A 17,357-nucleotide genomic window follows, 5' to 3' on the forward strand; every position below is an offset into this window, starting at 1 on the left:
TTCATTAAAAGCACTATGTGAGGCTTTCAGGATGTGGTCTTAAAGAGAGGAAGCCTGCCACTCCTTCCTGTTTGTTCTTGCTGTCTTCTGGAATGTGAACATGAGGACTAGGTTCAAACAGCCACCTTAGATCCCCCTGAGGGTTAAGACAGAAGGAACCTGGATCCCTGATGAGTTAGTAGAACTGCTATACCAGCCCTGTATACCATCCTCAGGGGAAAATCAAACCTAGTGCACTTAAGCCTCTGTGAATTTGAATTTTTCTCCACAGGTAGCCAATTTTAAACCCAACTCTTAGCGCACCTCTTTATCTTCAATTTTTCTGTTTTATTTCTGTTTTTTTTTGGTTTTTGTTTTTATTTGTCTTTTTTTTTTTTAAGGGCCACACCTGCAGCATATGGAGGTTCCCAGGCTAGGGGTTGAATTGGAGCTATAGTTGCTGGCCTACAACACAGCCACAGCAACACAGGATCCAAGCTGCGTCTGCGTTCTACATCACAGCTCATGGCAAGGCCAAGGATCAAACCTCTGTCTTCATGGATGCTAGTCAGATTCGTTAACTGCTGAGCCACGAATGGAACTCCACCCCTCTTCTTTTTTAAACTGGAAGAAAAATTAAATCTTATTTAATTTGACTTGGCACTTGACAATTAAAACACAATGATAATTTTCAGATGATTTTTGAATCTTGGTAAAATGTGGTTTGCTATTAACGTTATAATAATATTCATTGATTTCAACTTGTGGTTTGCTCTACTAGTGTGAAAAGTGGTTATGAATGAGTTCATTGTCATCTTAAGTCAATTTCAAGTAAATATTTTACTTGTTTAAAAGTTATTGAAAATGTATTAATTGGGTCTATAGCTCCATGATGAAAATTCAAAGCATTTAAAATTCTCCACAAAGTCTCATCCAAAGGAAAAAAAAAACACATCTATAATCCATTCTTTAGTTCAGTAGTTATTGTATGTTAAATATATACTCAGCATTGTGCAAGGTGCACAGCCACAACACAATCCCTGTCTTTATGAAGCTCATATTCTAATAAGATGGACAATGAAGCAGTCAACAAAGGAATTTAAAATAAACTCACATGAAGTAAGTACAGCATTTTAAAAAATAAATAAGAAGGAAATGACCAGGGTGGTGTGATTAAGAAAAAAATCAGAATTTATTGAGAATGGGTCTTCAAGGACAGCCTCTCTGAGAAGGTGATAGATAGCTGGAAATATGTTCTTAGACCTAATGGAAGGACTGGGCTGAGATGGAGAAGGGTCCAAGATGAAGCTGGGAACATAAGCAGGGACCAGATCATGTGGGGCTTTTTTGGCCATGTTTAGAGTTTAGATTTTGTTCTAAGATCAGTGAGAAGCAATGGAAAAATATTAGCAGGGGGATGATATGATGTGCTTTACATTGTAAGTAATATATTGCAAATTGGCACAACATTGTAAATTGACTATACTTTAATAAAAAATAAAAATAAAGTTGTATGTTACATTTAATAATGGCTTCCAGGCTTCTGGCTTTAGTAATAGAATGGGCAGTTAATGTCATTACTGAGATAGGGAAGACTTGGGAAGGGACCTGGTTTATGGGGGGGACCTAGTTTATGGGGGAAGATCAAGGGTTTTGATGAGACACCCAAAGGAAGTAAGTAGATAGTCAGGACACATGAATCTTCCACGTAGAGGCAAAGTTTGGTAAGGAAAGAAAGTTGGGGAGTTGATAGCATACCAAAGACATGAGGGTGATTGAGATCACCTAGAGATGGCATATAAATACAGAAGAGACTCCAGGACTGAGCTGCAGAACTCCAACAGTTAATGGTAGAATGGAGGCTGAGAGGCCAGAAGTAAAATGAAGGAGAAGTTCATGAGATGGAAAAAAAAAACAAAAACAAACAAACAAAAAACAAAACAGTAAGAACAAGAAAATGTGGAAGAAGGAGAGGTTCCTGAGATGGAAGGAGTGGCTAAATCAGCAGAATACAGCTTCACATTTAAGTAAATAGGAACAACAACAACAGCAACAACAACCCATTGAATCTGGTGATGTAGAGATTGCTGGTGACTTCTCAAGATCAGTTTAGGGGGAATTGAGGGAAATGAAGCCACTTTGGAGTGGGTTCGACAGTGTCTAGAACACATGGAGAGCACACTTGTTGTTGCTGGGGGGGGGGAGGGATAAATTAGGAATTTGGGGTTAGAAGGTACAAACTATTATACATAGAATGGATAAACAACAAGGTCTTACTGTATAGCACAGAGAATGCTATTCAATATCCTATGGTAACCCATAATGGAAAAGAATATGAAAAAGAATATCTGTAGATATCTATCGATATCGGAATCACTTTGCTGTATAGCAGAAACACAACATTGCGAATGAACTATATGTCAAAAAATAAAACTTTTTAAAAGAGAGTGTCTAGGAGTTCTCATTGTGGCCCAGAAGATTAAGGATCCAGTGTTGCTGTGGCTGTAGTGATGATTGCAACTGTGGTTTGGATTCGATCCCTGGCCTGGGAAGTTCCATATGCCATGGGCATGGCTAGAAAAAAAAAAAAGAGTGTCTAGAACAGAAAGAGGCAGAGAAAGTGTATGCAGAAAGCTTTTTGAGAATTTTTGCTACGAAAAAGCCAGGGAAATGGGGATCTCAAGGGGGATGAGGGGCTTATTAAAAAAAAAAAAGGAAAGAAAAGAGTTATTAAAGGGTGCTAGGGTTGATTTAGGTAATCTGGTGGAAACAAAGTTGTTGATACGGGTGGAATCAAAAGAAAGCAGATGAGAAGGAATGGAGCCTGGAGGGTCAGCCCCCATGAGGAGTAGTGATAATCCCTCTGCTGTGGATGCAGTGATAGAGGGTGGTGGTGTTTTTCTCTCTTATGGCTTCTGTTTTTGCAATGAAATAAGAAAGATGCTCATTAGCTAATGGCACTGAACCTGGGGAGTGTTGAGAAGTATTTTATCAGTTAGTGTTAGATTAAAGAAGCAGAACTACCATGGGTGGTATAAAAGAAGGGATTTATTATAGGGATTAGACCTTACACACTTGTGGGAGCTGGTGGAGAAGTCCATGCAATGCTTTTTTATCCAGTATTAAGTCTGAAACCATTTTAGGTCATTGAGGATGGTACTTAGAAGGAAAGTTAGATACTTGGGCATGAAGTGGGAGAAAGCAAGGACAAATTGGAAAGCAGAAAAACAAATTGGAACCCACATGGACAAATTGGACCCTTCATCTGTCTTTCGCTACCTCCATCTTTGATGATGAGGGGTTCTCCTGCAGAAGAGGTTGGTGCCTGGCACCACAGAGTTGCATAAGCACCTATCCCAGGACTCAGAGAAGCAGAAGGGGGAGATCTGGTGAGGCTGGACCAGATGTGGTTTGGGTGCTTAATGAGCTGCAAGTCCAGGTGCACCAACAAGATGAGCCATGAGTTCAGAGACACCACATGTGGTTGGAATTGTGCTTGAATCTCCACACTCTTGTTTAGGCCTGTCTCCTACTTCAATCACCGTCCTCTCCCCCACCCCCAAATCTTGCACACATTTCTCATGGTCAACTGTCACCTGCTGCAGTGCAGGGAAGAACATTCTATGGAACGCATCTCAGCTTAGCGAGGTCAGCTCCAGCAGACCTGCCATCATAATAAAGTGAGTTTAATGAATAAACACAACACTGTTGTTGTCAATGCCCATTTGGCTTTTGAGAGTGTCAATTTAAAGTGAAATCAGGGAGCTCCTGTTGTGGCTTAGCGGGTTACGAACCCAACTAGTATCTAGGAGGAGGCAGGTTCTATCCCTGGCCTTGCTCAGTGGGTTAAGGATCTGGTGTTGCCATGAGCTGTGGTGTAGGTTGAAAATATGCCTTGGATCCTGCATTGCAGTGGCTGTGGTGAAGGCTGGCAGCTGCAAATCCAATTTGACCCCTAGCCTGGGAACTTCCATATGCCGAAGGTGTGACACTAAAAAATAAACAAACAAAAAAACAAACAAATAAATAAATAAATCAAAATCAATAAGCTTGGTTGTGTTCCCCAGCAACATTTGTGAGGAGAGTTAGGATTAATCTTAAAGCAGGAGCATAGCATAGCAGGAGCATAGCAGAACCAAGAAGTGAATGACTGGTGGGGTTAATGTATTGTACGACTCAGTGTTGTTGAAGAATTGCAGATTAGGAATCACAGTGAACAAGAAAGATACATGTCTAAGAATAGAATATTTCAGTATTGGAGTTGGAGACATTTTTAGTAATGATGTGACTATGGTATTGGTGGTCAAGAAGGAGCTGCAGGGAGAAGCTCAAGGGATTGAGAAGCTGGGCTTGTTTTAGATAATGAAGTCATGAAAAGTGATGAAGGTTACATGTGTGTCAGGGAACATTCAGTCAGGGGCTTATGTGTGTTCCGTGAACTAGAAGATAACAGAAAGCATGGGGAAAGAGGATAGGATAGCCATATGGTAAGAATCTCCAAGGAATTTTTTTTTGTAGAAAGCAATGGAAGAAATAATTTGAAAGCAGTAATAGGGAGCTGGGAGGACTATGGAAGGGTAAATGGGTGTCTAGAGGCAAAAGCAGAAGGGGAGAGTCTTGGAGGCAAAGAAAAGAATAGAGGTACATGTGCATACAAGTTGTATTTTTCTGAGGCAGTACTGATGGACTAGGTATGAAGGGTAAAAGAAAGGGAGAATCTGAGAATGGTCAAGAAGAGAATGATTGGCATTAGCTGCCTCCCATCTGAAGTTTCAGATGGCACCAGTGGAAGTGTGTGGAAAGGAAGGACGTGGGGTGGAGGGAGGTTAGGACTTGTCTGCAACCACATGCGGAGGAGAGACTGCATGGTGACCCATGGCCATGGAAGCTCGGAATTTGGTGTTCAACTCAGTAAAGGAATATAAAGAATAGCTGATAGAAGTTTGGAGGATGGTGGAAAATGTTCATAGTGTTTTCCTCCCTAATATATTTTTCTCTATTGAATAGAAGCTTCTAGGATTGTGCTTTCTATATAAGCTCTACAAGACTGTATGGAAACAGTTTTCACACCATGGAGTGGTGGTGTCCAGTGCTGCGTGGGGCTGTATGCTTGAAAATCCCAGGAAACACATTATGCCGAAACAATGTCATAAAATACAAGAAAGTTTCTTCTCTCTACTTTTTATCCTCCACAAAAAAACTGGACATTCTATGGAAGCATATACTTAAACTTGAAAATGTTGCCAGGGCCAAAACTTTATTACGTAAGCAACTGTTATGTTGAACAAGCATGTCCTATTGGGTACAGCCACAAAGCAACTTTACATTTTAAATATATTCTGTAGGGCCAGCTCTTGCACTGCCCTTGCATGAAATTTAGGATGAGCCTCAAGACTTTTCTAGGTATCTTAGATCATCAGAGGTCCTCCGGTCTCTCCAAATCACAGAATACAGACTCAGATTTGTAATTCATATCGCAAGTCTAGTGCAATCATAATAATAATTTTTTTTGTCTTTTTGCCTTTTCTAGGGTTGATCCCATGGCACATGGAAGTTCCCAGGCCAGGGGTCCAATCGGAGCTATAGCCGCCAGCCTGCATCAGAGCCACAGCAGCCAGAGCCACAGCAACGTGGGATCCAAGCTGCGTCTGCAACCCACACCACAGCTCATGACAATGCCGGATCCTTAACCCACTGAGCAAGGCCAAGGATTGAACCCACAACCTAACGGTTCCTAGTTGGATTTGTTAACCACTCCATAATAATAATTTTTTAAAACCAAGATTTTAGGGAAAGGAAGAGCTAAAAGAAAAGCAGAAGATCATTACTAAGTTGACAAATACTGTTTTGATCATCTAGTTTCCGCATTCTTTAGGTTTGTCCAATTTAAAACCAACACCGCCATCTTTGATGCTTTTCAGATTTTTGGAGACACCCAAGGTAACAGGTGCCTCCAATGCCTTCTTACCTCACACCTTCTTGACTCAAGTGCCTTCTGTCCCTGTCACTATTGTGGCAAACACAAAGTGCAAGTGACATCTTGCTGCCACCTCGCCTCTGATGCAATATGCATTTCTGGCTTTCTGCACTAAAGATTTTCTGATGCTGCTATATAGGACACCTCTGGAAAGCCACTTGAAACTCACAAGAAAGTGTGAGGGAGTTTATGCTCTATGAGAAATGCTTTTTTCTTTTCTGAACCTCATGTGGACAGTTCTGCAGCACTTTCTACTGCAGGAGGTCATAGTGGGCTTGAGTCGCCCACAGTCTAGCTCAAAAACATACACCTAGACAGACTTTCCTCCCTCTTTGTTCTTTCTTGCCCATTCCCCAAGATTCTTTTCATTGGATGTCCAAATTAAGCCACCTTCATGCAAACCCTTGTCTCAGGCTCTGCTCCTTGATGTGGTAACTCATACCATATGAAGATCCCTCATCTATCCTTAGGGAGCTCCCACTTTCAGTTCCCTTGACATGAATGAAGTGCATCCCTAATTGCCTCTGGGGCTTCTTGGTAACCCAGGTACACTTTTCACTTCTTTCTGTTAAAATCCTTTTGCCCCTTTTTCAGAGTCTTTCTGGCCAGTTTCTAAGATGACACCTAGCTCAACTCTCTGTCTTTGCAAAGGAGCCTCTTTCTGAAGCTCACAAATCACAGATGGCCAAAAACAAACAAACAAACAAAAAAACAAAAACCAAACCAATGAACTAAAAATGGCCCTGCAGGCTGATTCCAACATACCCACCTTTCTTTTTTCTTTTTCTTTTCTTTTTTTTCTTTTTATGGGTGCACCTGCACCGTATGGAAGTTCCTAGGCTAGAGGTTGACTCAGAGCTGCAGCTGCAGGCCTACACCACAACCATAGCAACACAGGATATGAGCCACATCTGCAACCTACACCTCAGCTTGTGGCAAGGCTGGGGATTGTACCCACATCCTCATGAACACAATGTCAGGTGCTTAACCTGCCGAGATCCTCCAACGTCCTTTCTTCTATCACCAGCATACCTTTCATCTATAGTATTTCTCAGGAGCGAGGGAAAGACAAAGTCATGATTGGCCCCAAAATCAACAGACAAGTGGTTCCCCTAATACCTGTTCCCTACCCCTCAGTGCCCCCACTTTGAGGGCGGGGTGGGATTCATAGCATACCAACTGCTCTCTCTAAAATATTTAAAATATTACTTTTGCATTTCATCTTTTTTTCCCCTTATCTTTTTCAATCTTTTCATGGGATAAATGTGGATAGCCAACTAAGAATTACAAATTTGATTATGAAACACTTCCTTTCCACATCCTGTGGATGGTCTCCCACTTTTCTTTCTTTTTTTTTACGGCCACACCCATAGCATATGGAGGTTTCCAGACTAGGGGCTGAATTGGAGCTGTAGCTCCTGGGCTACACCACAGCCACAGCAATGCCAGATCCTAGCCGTGACTGCGACCTATACCACAGCTCATGGCAATGCTGGATCCTTAACCCACTGAGCGAGGCCAGGGATCAGACCTGCGTCCTCATGGATACTAGTCAGATTCGTTTCCACTGAGCCATGATGGGAACTCCCATCTCACACTTTGATTTGGAAGGTGACCCCTATTTTCTTAGGACCTTACTGAATATAGTTCCAACTTAACATTATTACGTATACAAAGAACAGAAGCATTATGAGTGCTGAGTCTCTAAGATCTGATCATTGGTATAGGATTATTTGATTGTAATTAACTTTGTGGTTTATTTGGAATAAGTATAAAAGTGGAGAATTCCTGGTGTTCCAAGAAGAGTCCAAGAGATGACGAAACTTGGAATATCATGCTCAGCGTTAGGAAATAATTGATTGGCAAATAGATGCTGAATTAGAGATGTGTTAGTGGATCTTCCAGCCTCAAGTCTGTTTAGTTCTTTGCTGGTGATTAAAAATATAATCATTCCCTTATGTAAAGCTGTTTTCACAAAACTGCTGTAACTCTTTTTGTATTTGGGGACCTCAAAAGAGAAAAAAAACAATCCAGCAGATGACGGGAGAATGGGGAAATAAATGGAGTAATTATGAGCTAGAGTAACAAATACTACTTAGGCATATACCAATTATTTCTGCAAAATCCACAATTTATGGCAAGATGCCTCAGTGTTTACATATTGATCAACTTTTATTCATACCAGAAGAGAATACTTTGTAATAAAGATTTCTCACTGATTTGGAGGAAAGTGTATTCCACTAAAGTGTTAGATTACCACCTCATCTTCTCAGCTCTTATTCTTACCACCACCACAAAAACAGCTCTATGGGAAGTAAAATATTGTGCTGTGTAAATCTCTTCATGAATGAATGAGCCTAGGAAGGAGAGAATTGTCCAGGTTCTGTTTACTCTCTGGCTATTCATGTCAATGTATTGTCTGAAGTGAAAGTGGATAGAAGTTAGGTAATTCTTGCACCAAAGCTGCTGACAAAGATTTATATGGTTTCACCACAATAAATCTACTTCTATTTGAATAATGACAGTGACTAATGCTGTCCCTGCATTAGAGGAAGCATTTTTTAAAAAAAATCTCATCCGTGTTTTAAGGAAGGCAATATTTGGTTCACAGAATTAAGGAAGTGTAAAGTAGACTTAGAGATCGTCTCATCCCTTCCTTTCTTTTCATGAGTGAGAAAGCTGAGGCCAGAGATGCATTGGGCTAATGGCAGAGGATGGTCTAGAATTCAAGTCTTTTGATTCTAAACTGAACATCCTTCCCATTGCACTGGGTTGTGAAGAATAATACCAGTTATTTCTATCAGCCTAAAGAGGCCTGACAATGTTGCTCTCTGCAATAGACATAGGCTGGAGAAAATACAGGGGCGGGGGTGTGGATTCAGGTTATAAGGGAAACATGGTACTTTTTAAATGTCCAAAATAGGAAAAGAGGCCAGCTTTCAGTTTTTACTTGATTTTTAACCAAGAATCCGGAGTTTCCGTCACGGCGCAGTGGAAACAAATCCAACGAGGAACCATGAGGTTGCAGGTTCGATCACTGGCCTCACTCGTGGGTTGAGGATCCGTCATTGCTGTGAACTGTGGTGTAGGCCAGCAGCAACAGCTCCAATTAGAACCCTAGCCTGAGAACCTCCATATGCCACAGGTGAGGCCCTAAAAAGACAAAAGACAAAAAAAAAAGAATCCTTTCTGTTGTATTTAATAATCTCACCCAGATATTGTGGTAATGGTGAACCAAAGCAATAATGTTTGTAAACAAGCCTTTGTTCTTTCTAGTTATCCATGAGTATCACAGTAAGCTAATGCTCTACAGTGTCCACAGAGACATCTGGGTGACCACAGACAAGGGAAATCTTTAATCTAATGGACATTGGAACTAAAAGGATAATCTTCCATCCTCCCACCTTAATTTCCAGCTCTGGATAAAAAAAAAAAGCGTATCTTTATTCTCATTGCTTTCGCTTTAGGGCTGTAGTAGCCACATCATCTAAAAAGAAAATATACCTTAAAAAAAATCTTTTTAATACCATACCTGTGGCATATGGAAGTTCCTGGGGCTAGGGATCAAACTGGAGCTGCAGCTGCAGGCCTACATCAGTGCCACAGCAGTGCCAGATCCAAGCTACATCTGCAAGCTATGCCATAGCTCATGTCAACACCAGATCCTTAACCCACTGAGCGAGGTTAGGGATCAAACCAGGTCTAGATCAAACCTGCCTCCTCATGGATACTAGGTGTGTTCTTAACCAGCTGAGCCACAGTGGGAACCCCTCAAATTATACTTTTTTTTTTAACACTGTAAAGAAAAAAGTCTCATTTCAAAATGTTTGTATGTGACTACAAAGGGCTAAAGAACTTTGTTGCTGGGAAGTTCCCATTGTGGCTCAGCAGTAACGAACCTGGCTAGTATCCATGAGTATGCATATTCAATCCCTGGCCTTGCTTGGTGGGTTAAGGATCTGGTGTTGCCGGGATTGATGAGGCTTCAATCCCATGTTGCTGTGGCTGTGGTGTTGGCCGGTGGCTATAGCTCCAATTCAACCCTGGGCCTAGGAACTTCCATATGCCATAGATGCAGCCCTTATAAAAAAAAAAAAAGAAAAAAAAAAGAGCTTTGTTGCATAAAGACACCCTTGTACACGAGCAAGCCCATAGCCATGATATGGCAGTCAGATAATGAGTAAAGGGAAATCTGTGATGCTCCACACCGCAAAGTGAAGCACGGTTTCTGCTGGGGCAAGAGGAGGACTCATGGCACCCGAGGGGATTTTTCCCTCTTTTGCAATATTGCCATGTTTCTGAGAATTATAGTTTTACCTTGAGTGGTATATGAATTGGGTGAGGGAGATGATCTTCCTGAAAATTATAGAAGATGAAGAGACCATGCCACCATACAGAGATGAAGAGAACTTCAGGGGGCAGGTGCCGATGCCCTTAGTGCACACTGGCAGGGGCTGATGGAAGATTTTGTAGACCAAATAATTCCAACTTTGGGAAATACAACCTATAGATTATAGTATCTGATCCCTTTTCTTTTTTTTCTTTTTCTTTTTTTCTTTTGTGCTGCCCTGTGACATATGGAGTTCCTGGACCAGGGATCAGATTTGAGCTGCAATTTCGACCTATGCTGGAGCTGCAAAAATGCCACCGGATCCTTAACCCACTGTGTTGGGCAGAGGATCAAATCTGTGTCCCAGCATTCCCAAGACACCACTGATCCCATTGCACCACAGCGGGAATGCCTCTTCTCCCCTTTCTAGTGAGAAGGGTGCAGATCTCCTATCCATGACAGGGCCAAGGCCTGTGGAAAAGACATGAAGTGTTCCAGAAAGGTGGTGAAGAGTTGTAATGAAGACATCAGAAGACTCTTCTCTCTCTCTTTGGGAGGAGAAGCAAATCTAGGAATTAGGGACTACCCTCAGGGAACCCTGTGGAGAGTTTAAGCTTTCATTCTTCATCCTTAGACCGGTGGTTCTCAACCAGGGGTGATTTTGCCCCTTATGGACCATTTGACAATATGCAGAGACTTTGTCATGGTCACAACTTGGAGCCTGAGGCTGCTGATGTCTAGTGAATAGAGGCCAGGGATGCTGCTGAGGATATTGCCGTGCTCAAAATGGTCCCTTATCGCAAAGAATTATCCAGCTTCAAGTGTCCATAAACCAAGGATGAGGAACCTAATCTCACATTAATAACCACAGTACACATCCTAGTTTGAGTGTTTTTCTTTATGGTTTCATTCTCAACCAATCTGCAAAGTGCGTTCTGCACATATTGTCTAGTTCTTATAGGGCTATTGGAGATGGTAGGGAAGAGGACACATGGTCTTCCTTGCATCTCCTCCTTGAGGTCTATGCACTGGTAGAAACCAGGTCTATAAGGCAAAAAGCCCATGGTTCCAAGAAGTAACCAGCTGCAGAGAGCTCAATGGCCCATTACGTTTTACCATTTTGTAAGGGTTAAATGAAATAATACATGTGAAGTGGCTGGCACATTATAGGGATTCATATATAACTGGGTTGAAAAAACTCCTGAGAACCAAGGTAGACATTCAGATACATGTATAGACCAGCCAATTTGGAAACAGCAAAAAGAATCATTGGAATTTAGCAGTGACCCAGGAGACTGGCCAGGATTGGCATGAACACACTTCTGAGAGCCATTGGTTATAGCTGACCCTGTGGATAATAAACCTGCACTGGTACCTCAAATCTAAGCCCAGCTGAGAGATTGCTACAGCCTCCAAGACATGTTCTGCTTATTTATGCATCCCTACCTCACTTCTAGGTAAAGATGGCAATGCGAGCACAGGAGCCTTCCAAATTCCAATTAATCACTGCTGGAACCTAGAGAAAAACACTCTTCACACACCGAAATGTCAAGTAATTTCTTGCAAATGGGACCCTAACTAGGAAAGACACCAGGACTCACTTATTCAGAAAGTGGTAGAATCTTGAGAGGAAAAAAGTGAAGGAGATCTTGAAGACATGTTAATAATACCCTAAAACACAGGGTCTATGGTGGGAGGGCATGACAGGCTTGGGACTAGCAGGGAACTTCCTTACAGGTCCGAGAATCTTAGGGCAGTTTGGGGCCAGGCCCTTGTGATTGCACCATATGGCTTGTAGTTGGGCTATACAATGAGGAATTCTCCACAAAATCAAAAGATTCTTTTTCAAACTGCTTTGTGGTTACTATGAGAGGTAGTAATGAATGAGGTCAGGTCATTCTAGATCTGGCTCCTGGCACAATGGCTTTGCCATAAACAGAGAAAGCTATCACCTCAGCTCACAGAATGTCAGCGTAAATCTCCCATTAACATGTTTAGTCACTGAATGAGTAAAATGTCATATAGCGTAAGATCTAAGGGAGGATTCGAACAAAAGCCAAATAAACTATGATGGGATCCAAGAGATATCTATTCACTGTTTTGCTGAGAAATAACAGGCCAGATAAAATAGTCATCATTCAAGGATGAATAAACAGGCAAAATAAAACTCATTATGAGGCATATGAAAAATTTTGTAACTATAAGAAATGAAAATATAGCACTCAAGAGGCAGAGGAAGAGCATACTTTTGAAAAAGATTTACTACAGGAAATGGGAATAAATTTTAAACAGCATATGCTTTGTGATCTAAATAACATTCAAGGACCCCATGAAGCAGGAGATGAAAAATGAGATAAGATAATATATTGAGGTGAGAAGGAAGCTGGTTAAGAAACTAGAATATAGAGTAAAATGAAAGAAGGAAAATGTTATAAAACTGAATAAGAAATATCAAAATGGAAAATGCATTAGAAGCAATAAAGTGTTTAATTGGCAATGCTTCTAATCGAATCTGTAACATAGAGGACAAATTTGAAGCACCCTTCCAGAATTAAAAGAAAATGGCAACGAGATAAAAATATTGTGAAAAGAAATGATAGATTCAGAGAGCAGAGAGTGGGAATCCAATGGGAAGAAAACTAGTGCCCCCAAAGAAGACACCTGAACAAGCAGAACAATAGCAATATGTCTAGAATGTACAGAAAATAATGTCCTGAGTGTAAGAAGTAAATATTCAGATCAAATGAGCTTTATGACCACTGGACAAAATTAATATAAAGATACCAGTTCCTATGGAAGTTTGAAATTTTAATTTTTCATAAAAAAGAATTCTGGAAAACTGGGGGGAAAAAAAGGACAATAAAACAAATAGAATAAACAAGTTAGCTGCAAGGGAACCAAAATCAGGACCACAAGTTAAAGCAACATCTTCAGAGGACCAGTTTACGAAGATCTGGACTCATTATCATTCACACTTGAAGTCAATTAAAAAAAATCCTCTGATAACCAATTGTCAAAATCTAAAACAATCAAGTTGTCTTCATGAAAAGAAAATTCAAAAATTTCCAAGAAATCATAAAAGGAGTGCAGTTTTAAAAACATCCTAAGAGGAAGGTATGCTTTATTAAAATGACTGGCAGTTGGAGTTCCTGTTGTGGCTCAGCAGAAATGAATCCAACTAGGAACCACGAGGTTGAGGGTTTGATCCCTGGCCTTGCTCAGTGGATTAAGGATCCAGCGTTGCCGTGAGCTGTGGTATAGGTCACAGACACGGCTCAGATCTGGCGTTGCTTTGGCTGTGGTATAGGCTGACAGCTGTGGCTCTGATTCAACCCCTAGCCTGGGAACTTCCATATGTTGCGGGTACAGCCCTAAAAAAGCAAAAAAAAAAAAAAAAAGACTGGCAGTAAGTATTGAAATATTTTAGTGTGGGATCAAGTCTAAATTATTGCAAATACAATCTAGCTGCAACAGAGATTGTAAACTTCATCATTTTTATTCTTTCATCTTTAATCTTTACATTTTAATAGCATGTAAATAATAATATTTAGCAAACAGGAAGTTGGGTCTAAATCTCCAGGTAGTGGAGGAGATCTCATGGAAGGAATGGTAGGCTATTGTCTTTTTGTATATAAGAGGAAAGTGGTAAACACTGATTCTTCACCTTGACATGGACAGAGAGAGTTTTGTTTTGTTTTTTCTTTTTACAGTTGCTCCTGCTTCAGCCTGTGGCAACACCAGATCCTTAACCCATTGAGCAAGATCAGGGATTTAACCCATATTCTCACAGAGACTACATCAGGTCCTTAACACTCTGAGCCACAACGGGAACTCTGAGTTGTTTATTCTTTAATCTTTAGAAAAATAAAATTTGGATGTGTAGTTTTACGTTAGAAAAGAGAATAGAAAATTTATATGATGGATTCAAAGATAAATATCAAAGGAAATACCAAAGATAGTGAAAGAAAATGTAAATCAATTTGACTACCTACAAATACATAATTTATGACAAATAGAATGATTTTATCATATTAAATGGCAAAGATTAGGTCATAATCAGCAATAGTTGTCTATCAAATATACCTAAGGAAGATTAACACAAGAAAATTCAAAGTATAAGATTTTATTAAAATATATAAGAACTACTCTCTTCACCAAACAGTTGGAATTACAATCACATAAGATGAAGTAGATTTTCAAGAAAAAAAAGTTAAATGTCTCCTAGATAATCTTTTTTTTTTCAGTGTTGGTAAGAAGATCCCAAATTAAAATGTATCAGGATTCAACTTCCATGTGCCAAATAACAGAGTATATAATAAGCCTAAAGCAAAAACTGTTAGAAAGAGGAATTGGCTGTTATGAATGCATAGTAAGAAAATGAAGCATTTTTCTGTTCTTAAGAATTAAAGTAGGCAATAAACAAAGAAATAGAGTACATAATAATATCATTGATTGAAGCCACTTGAAAATACACATGGACATTTAATAACCTCAAATATATTCTCTTTTTAAATATTTGGAAAATACTTAAATTTTAATATATATTGGATCACAGAGAAAACCCCCATTTTTTTTTTTTGTCTTTTGTCTTTTTTGTTGTTGTTGTTGCTATTTCTTGGGCCGCTCCCGCGGCATATGGAGCTTCCCAGGCTAGGGGCTGAATCGGAGCTGCAGCCACCGGCCTACGCCAGAGCCACAGCAACGCAGGATCCGAGCCGCGTCTGCAACCTACACCACAGCTCACGGCAACGCCGGATCGTTAACCCACTGAGCAAGGGCAGGGACCGAACCCGCAACCTCATGGTTCCTAGTCGGATTCGTTAACCACTGCGCCACGACGGGAACTCCAGAAAACCCCAATTTTTAAAAAAGATCTATACAGACCATATTCTTTGATGAAAATGCAATAAAATTGAGTTGAATACGAATTTTTAAAAATGTTTCCCAAGTTTTCGATACAATGAAACAAAACAATATTCTTCTATATAATTCTGGGTCAAATAGCAGATTAAAAGTGTACACACAAAATACTTAGAAAATTATAAGCACACTACACATTCAAACCTATGGTATTTAGTCAAAGCTATAATTGGGTAAATAAACATAATTTTACTGTTTTTAAATAATAAAAGAAAAAAAACAAATTAAGCCATTAACTTGAGAAGCTAAGAGCAAAACAAAGCATGACTAAAGGGGAAGAAAAGAGGAAATTATTACAGATGAAAGCAGAAATTAAAATTTAGTGAACAAAAAAAGAATAGAATAGACAAATCCAAGGGGTTTTTAGAAAAAAAGCAGACAATAAATAGAATAAAAAGAATAAAATATACAAACCTCTATTTATTCTAATCAAAGAAAAAATAAGAGATGAGGAAAAATTGAGGATAAGAAAGGAGGTGTCATGTCAGACATGAAAACACTTGAAAATCTTGATATAATGAATCATTCTCATTAATATCAAACATGAATATTAACTGCTGATGAAGTAGAAGACATTCTTAAGAAGAAACCAAAAGTAAATATTTTCCTATTCAGAGGATTTAAAGAAAAATTATTTTAATTTTTTTTTTTTTTTTGGTCTTTTTGCCATTTCTCTGGCTGCTCTCACGGCAAATGGAGGTTCCCAGGCTAGGGGTCGAATTGGAGCTGCAGCCACCGGCCTACGCCAGAGCCACAGCAACGCAGGATCTGAGCCGCGTCTGCAACCTACACCACAGCTCACGGCAACGCCGGATCGTTAACCCACTGAGCAAGGGCAGGGACCGAACCCGCAACCTCATGGTTCCTAGTCGGATTCGTTAACCACTGCACCACGACGGGAACTCCTACTTTAAATTTTAAAGAACAAATAATTTTCTGTCTTATTAACTCTTTGAGGGCATTAAAAAGGGGAAAAAATCCTAGTTCAAGCACTGGCAAAACAGTGAAAACTTACGAAACTAACATAAAAGATAAAATGACAAAATAATCTCACAAATATTGAGATTCAGATGTCAAAATCTAAAATGCAATACTACATTTATCCAGCTGTTTACAAAATAATGGAAACAAATCCCTAGCAGATTTTCCTTCAAGAATGCAAAGATAATTCAATATTATGAATTCATTACTATAACTTTTCACATCAATATGTCACAGAAGAATTACTCCAAAATATACCAAAAAGAATTTTGCAAAACATGCAACATCCATTTTTAATAAAAGCACCTGGTAACTAGGACCAGAATAGGAATGACATCTTCCTTCTCAAGTTATTTATCTCATTATGTGATATCTAACAATAAAACTCTAGAAACATTCACTCTGAAAGAAGAAAAAAAATAAGGATGTTCTTTGTTATAATTACTATTCAACGTTGTTCTGCAATTTCTGACCCATGAAATAAGATCAGACAAAGGGGAAAAAAGTTTAGTTATTGAAGAGAAAGGAAAATATTACTATTTACTGATATCATGATGGTCTATCCTGAAGTCTCAAAACTAGGAAAAAAGCAGTTAAAAACTAATAGCTTTACTGAGAGATTTCTAAGTGACCAATCCTAAACCAAATATGCAAAAATCATTTGTTTTGCATATATATACAATAATTAGAAGAGTTGATTTCAACATCTCATTCATAATGAAATGAACAAATTACTTAAGAATATAGATATAGAGTTATTTTGGCTGTGCTCACAACATGCAGAAGTTACTGGGCCAGGTCTGGAACCTGAGCCACAGCAGCGACAATGCTGAATCCTTAATGAGTAGGCCGTCAGAGAACTCCTCTAAGAATATGTTCAATAAGAAAGGTTTAAGACCCACAGGAAGAAAATTGCAAACTTTTTACGGATTTAAAAGAGGACTTGAATGAATGAAAAGAAACACTATACTTTGCTTCAGTTAGTTTACTGAGAACTTGTAAAGCTGTCAGTTTTGAATGGGGCCCAGAGCAAAATAATCTGGTTCAACTCAGAAACATAAATGCAAAAACCCTAAGCAAAATAGTATCAAATCAAGTCCAGCAGCATATTAAAAGAATAACACACCTAGAGTAAATAGAGTTTATCCTCAGAATGCAAATATTGCTCAA

Source organism: Phacochoerus africanus, chromosome 1 (genome assembly GCF_016906955.1).
Source record: "Phacochoerus africanus isolate WHEZ1 chromosome 1, ROS_Pafr_v1, whole genome shotgun sequence".
Classification (NCBI taxonomy): domain Eukaryota; kingdom Metazoa; phylum Chordata; class Mammalia; order Artiodactyla; family Suidae; genus Phacochoerus; species Phacochoerus africanus.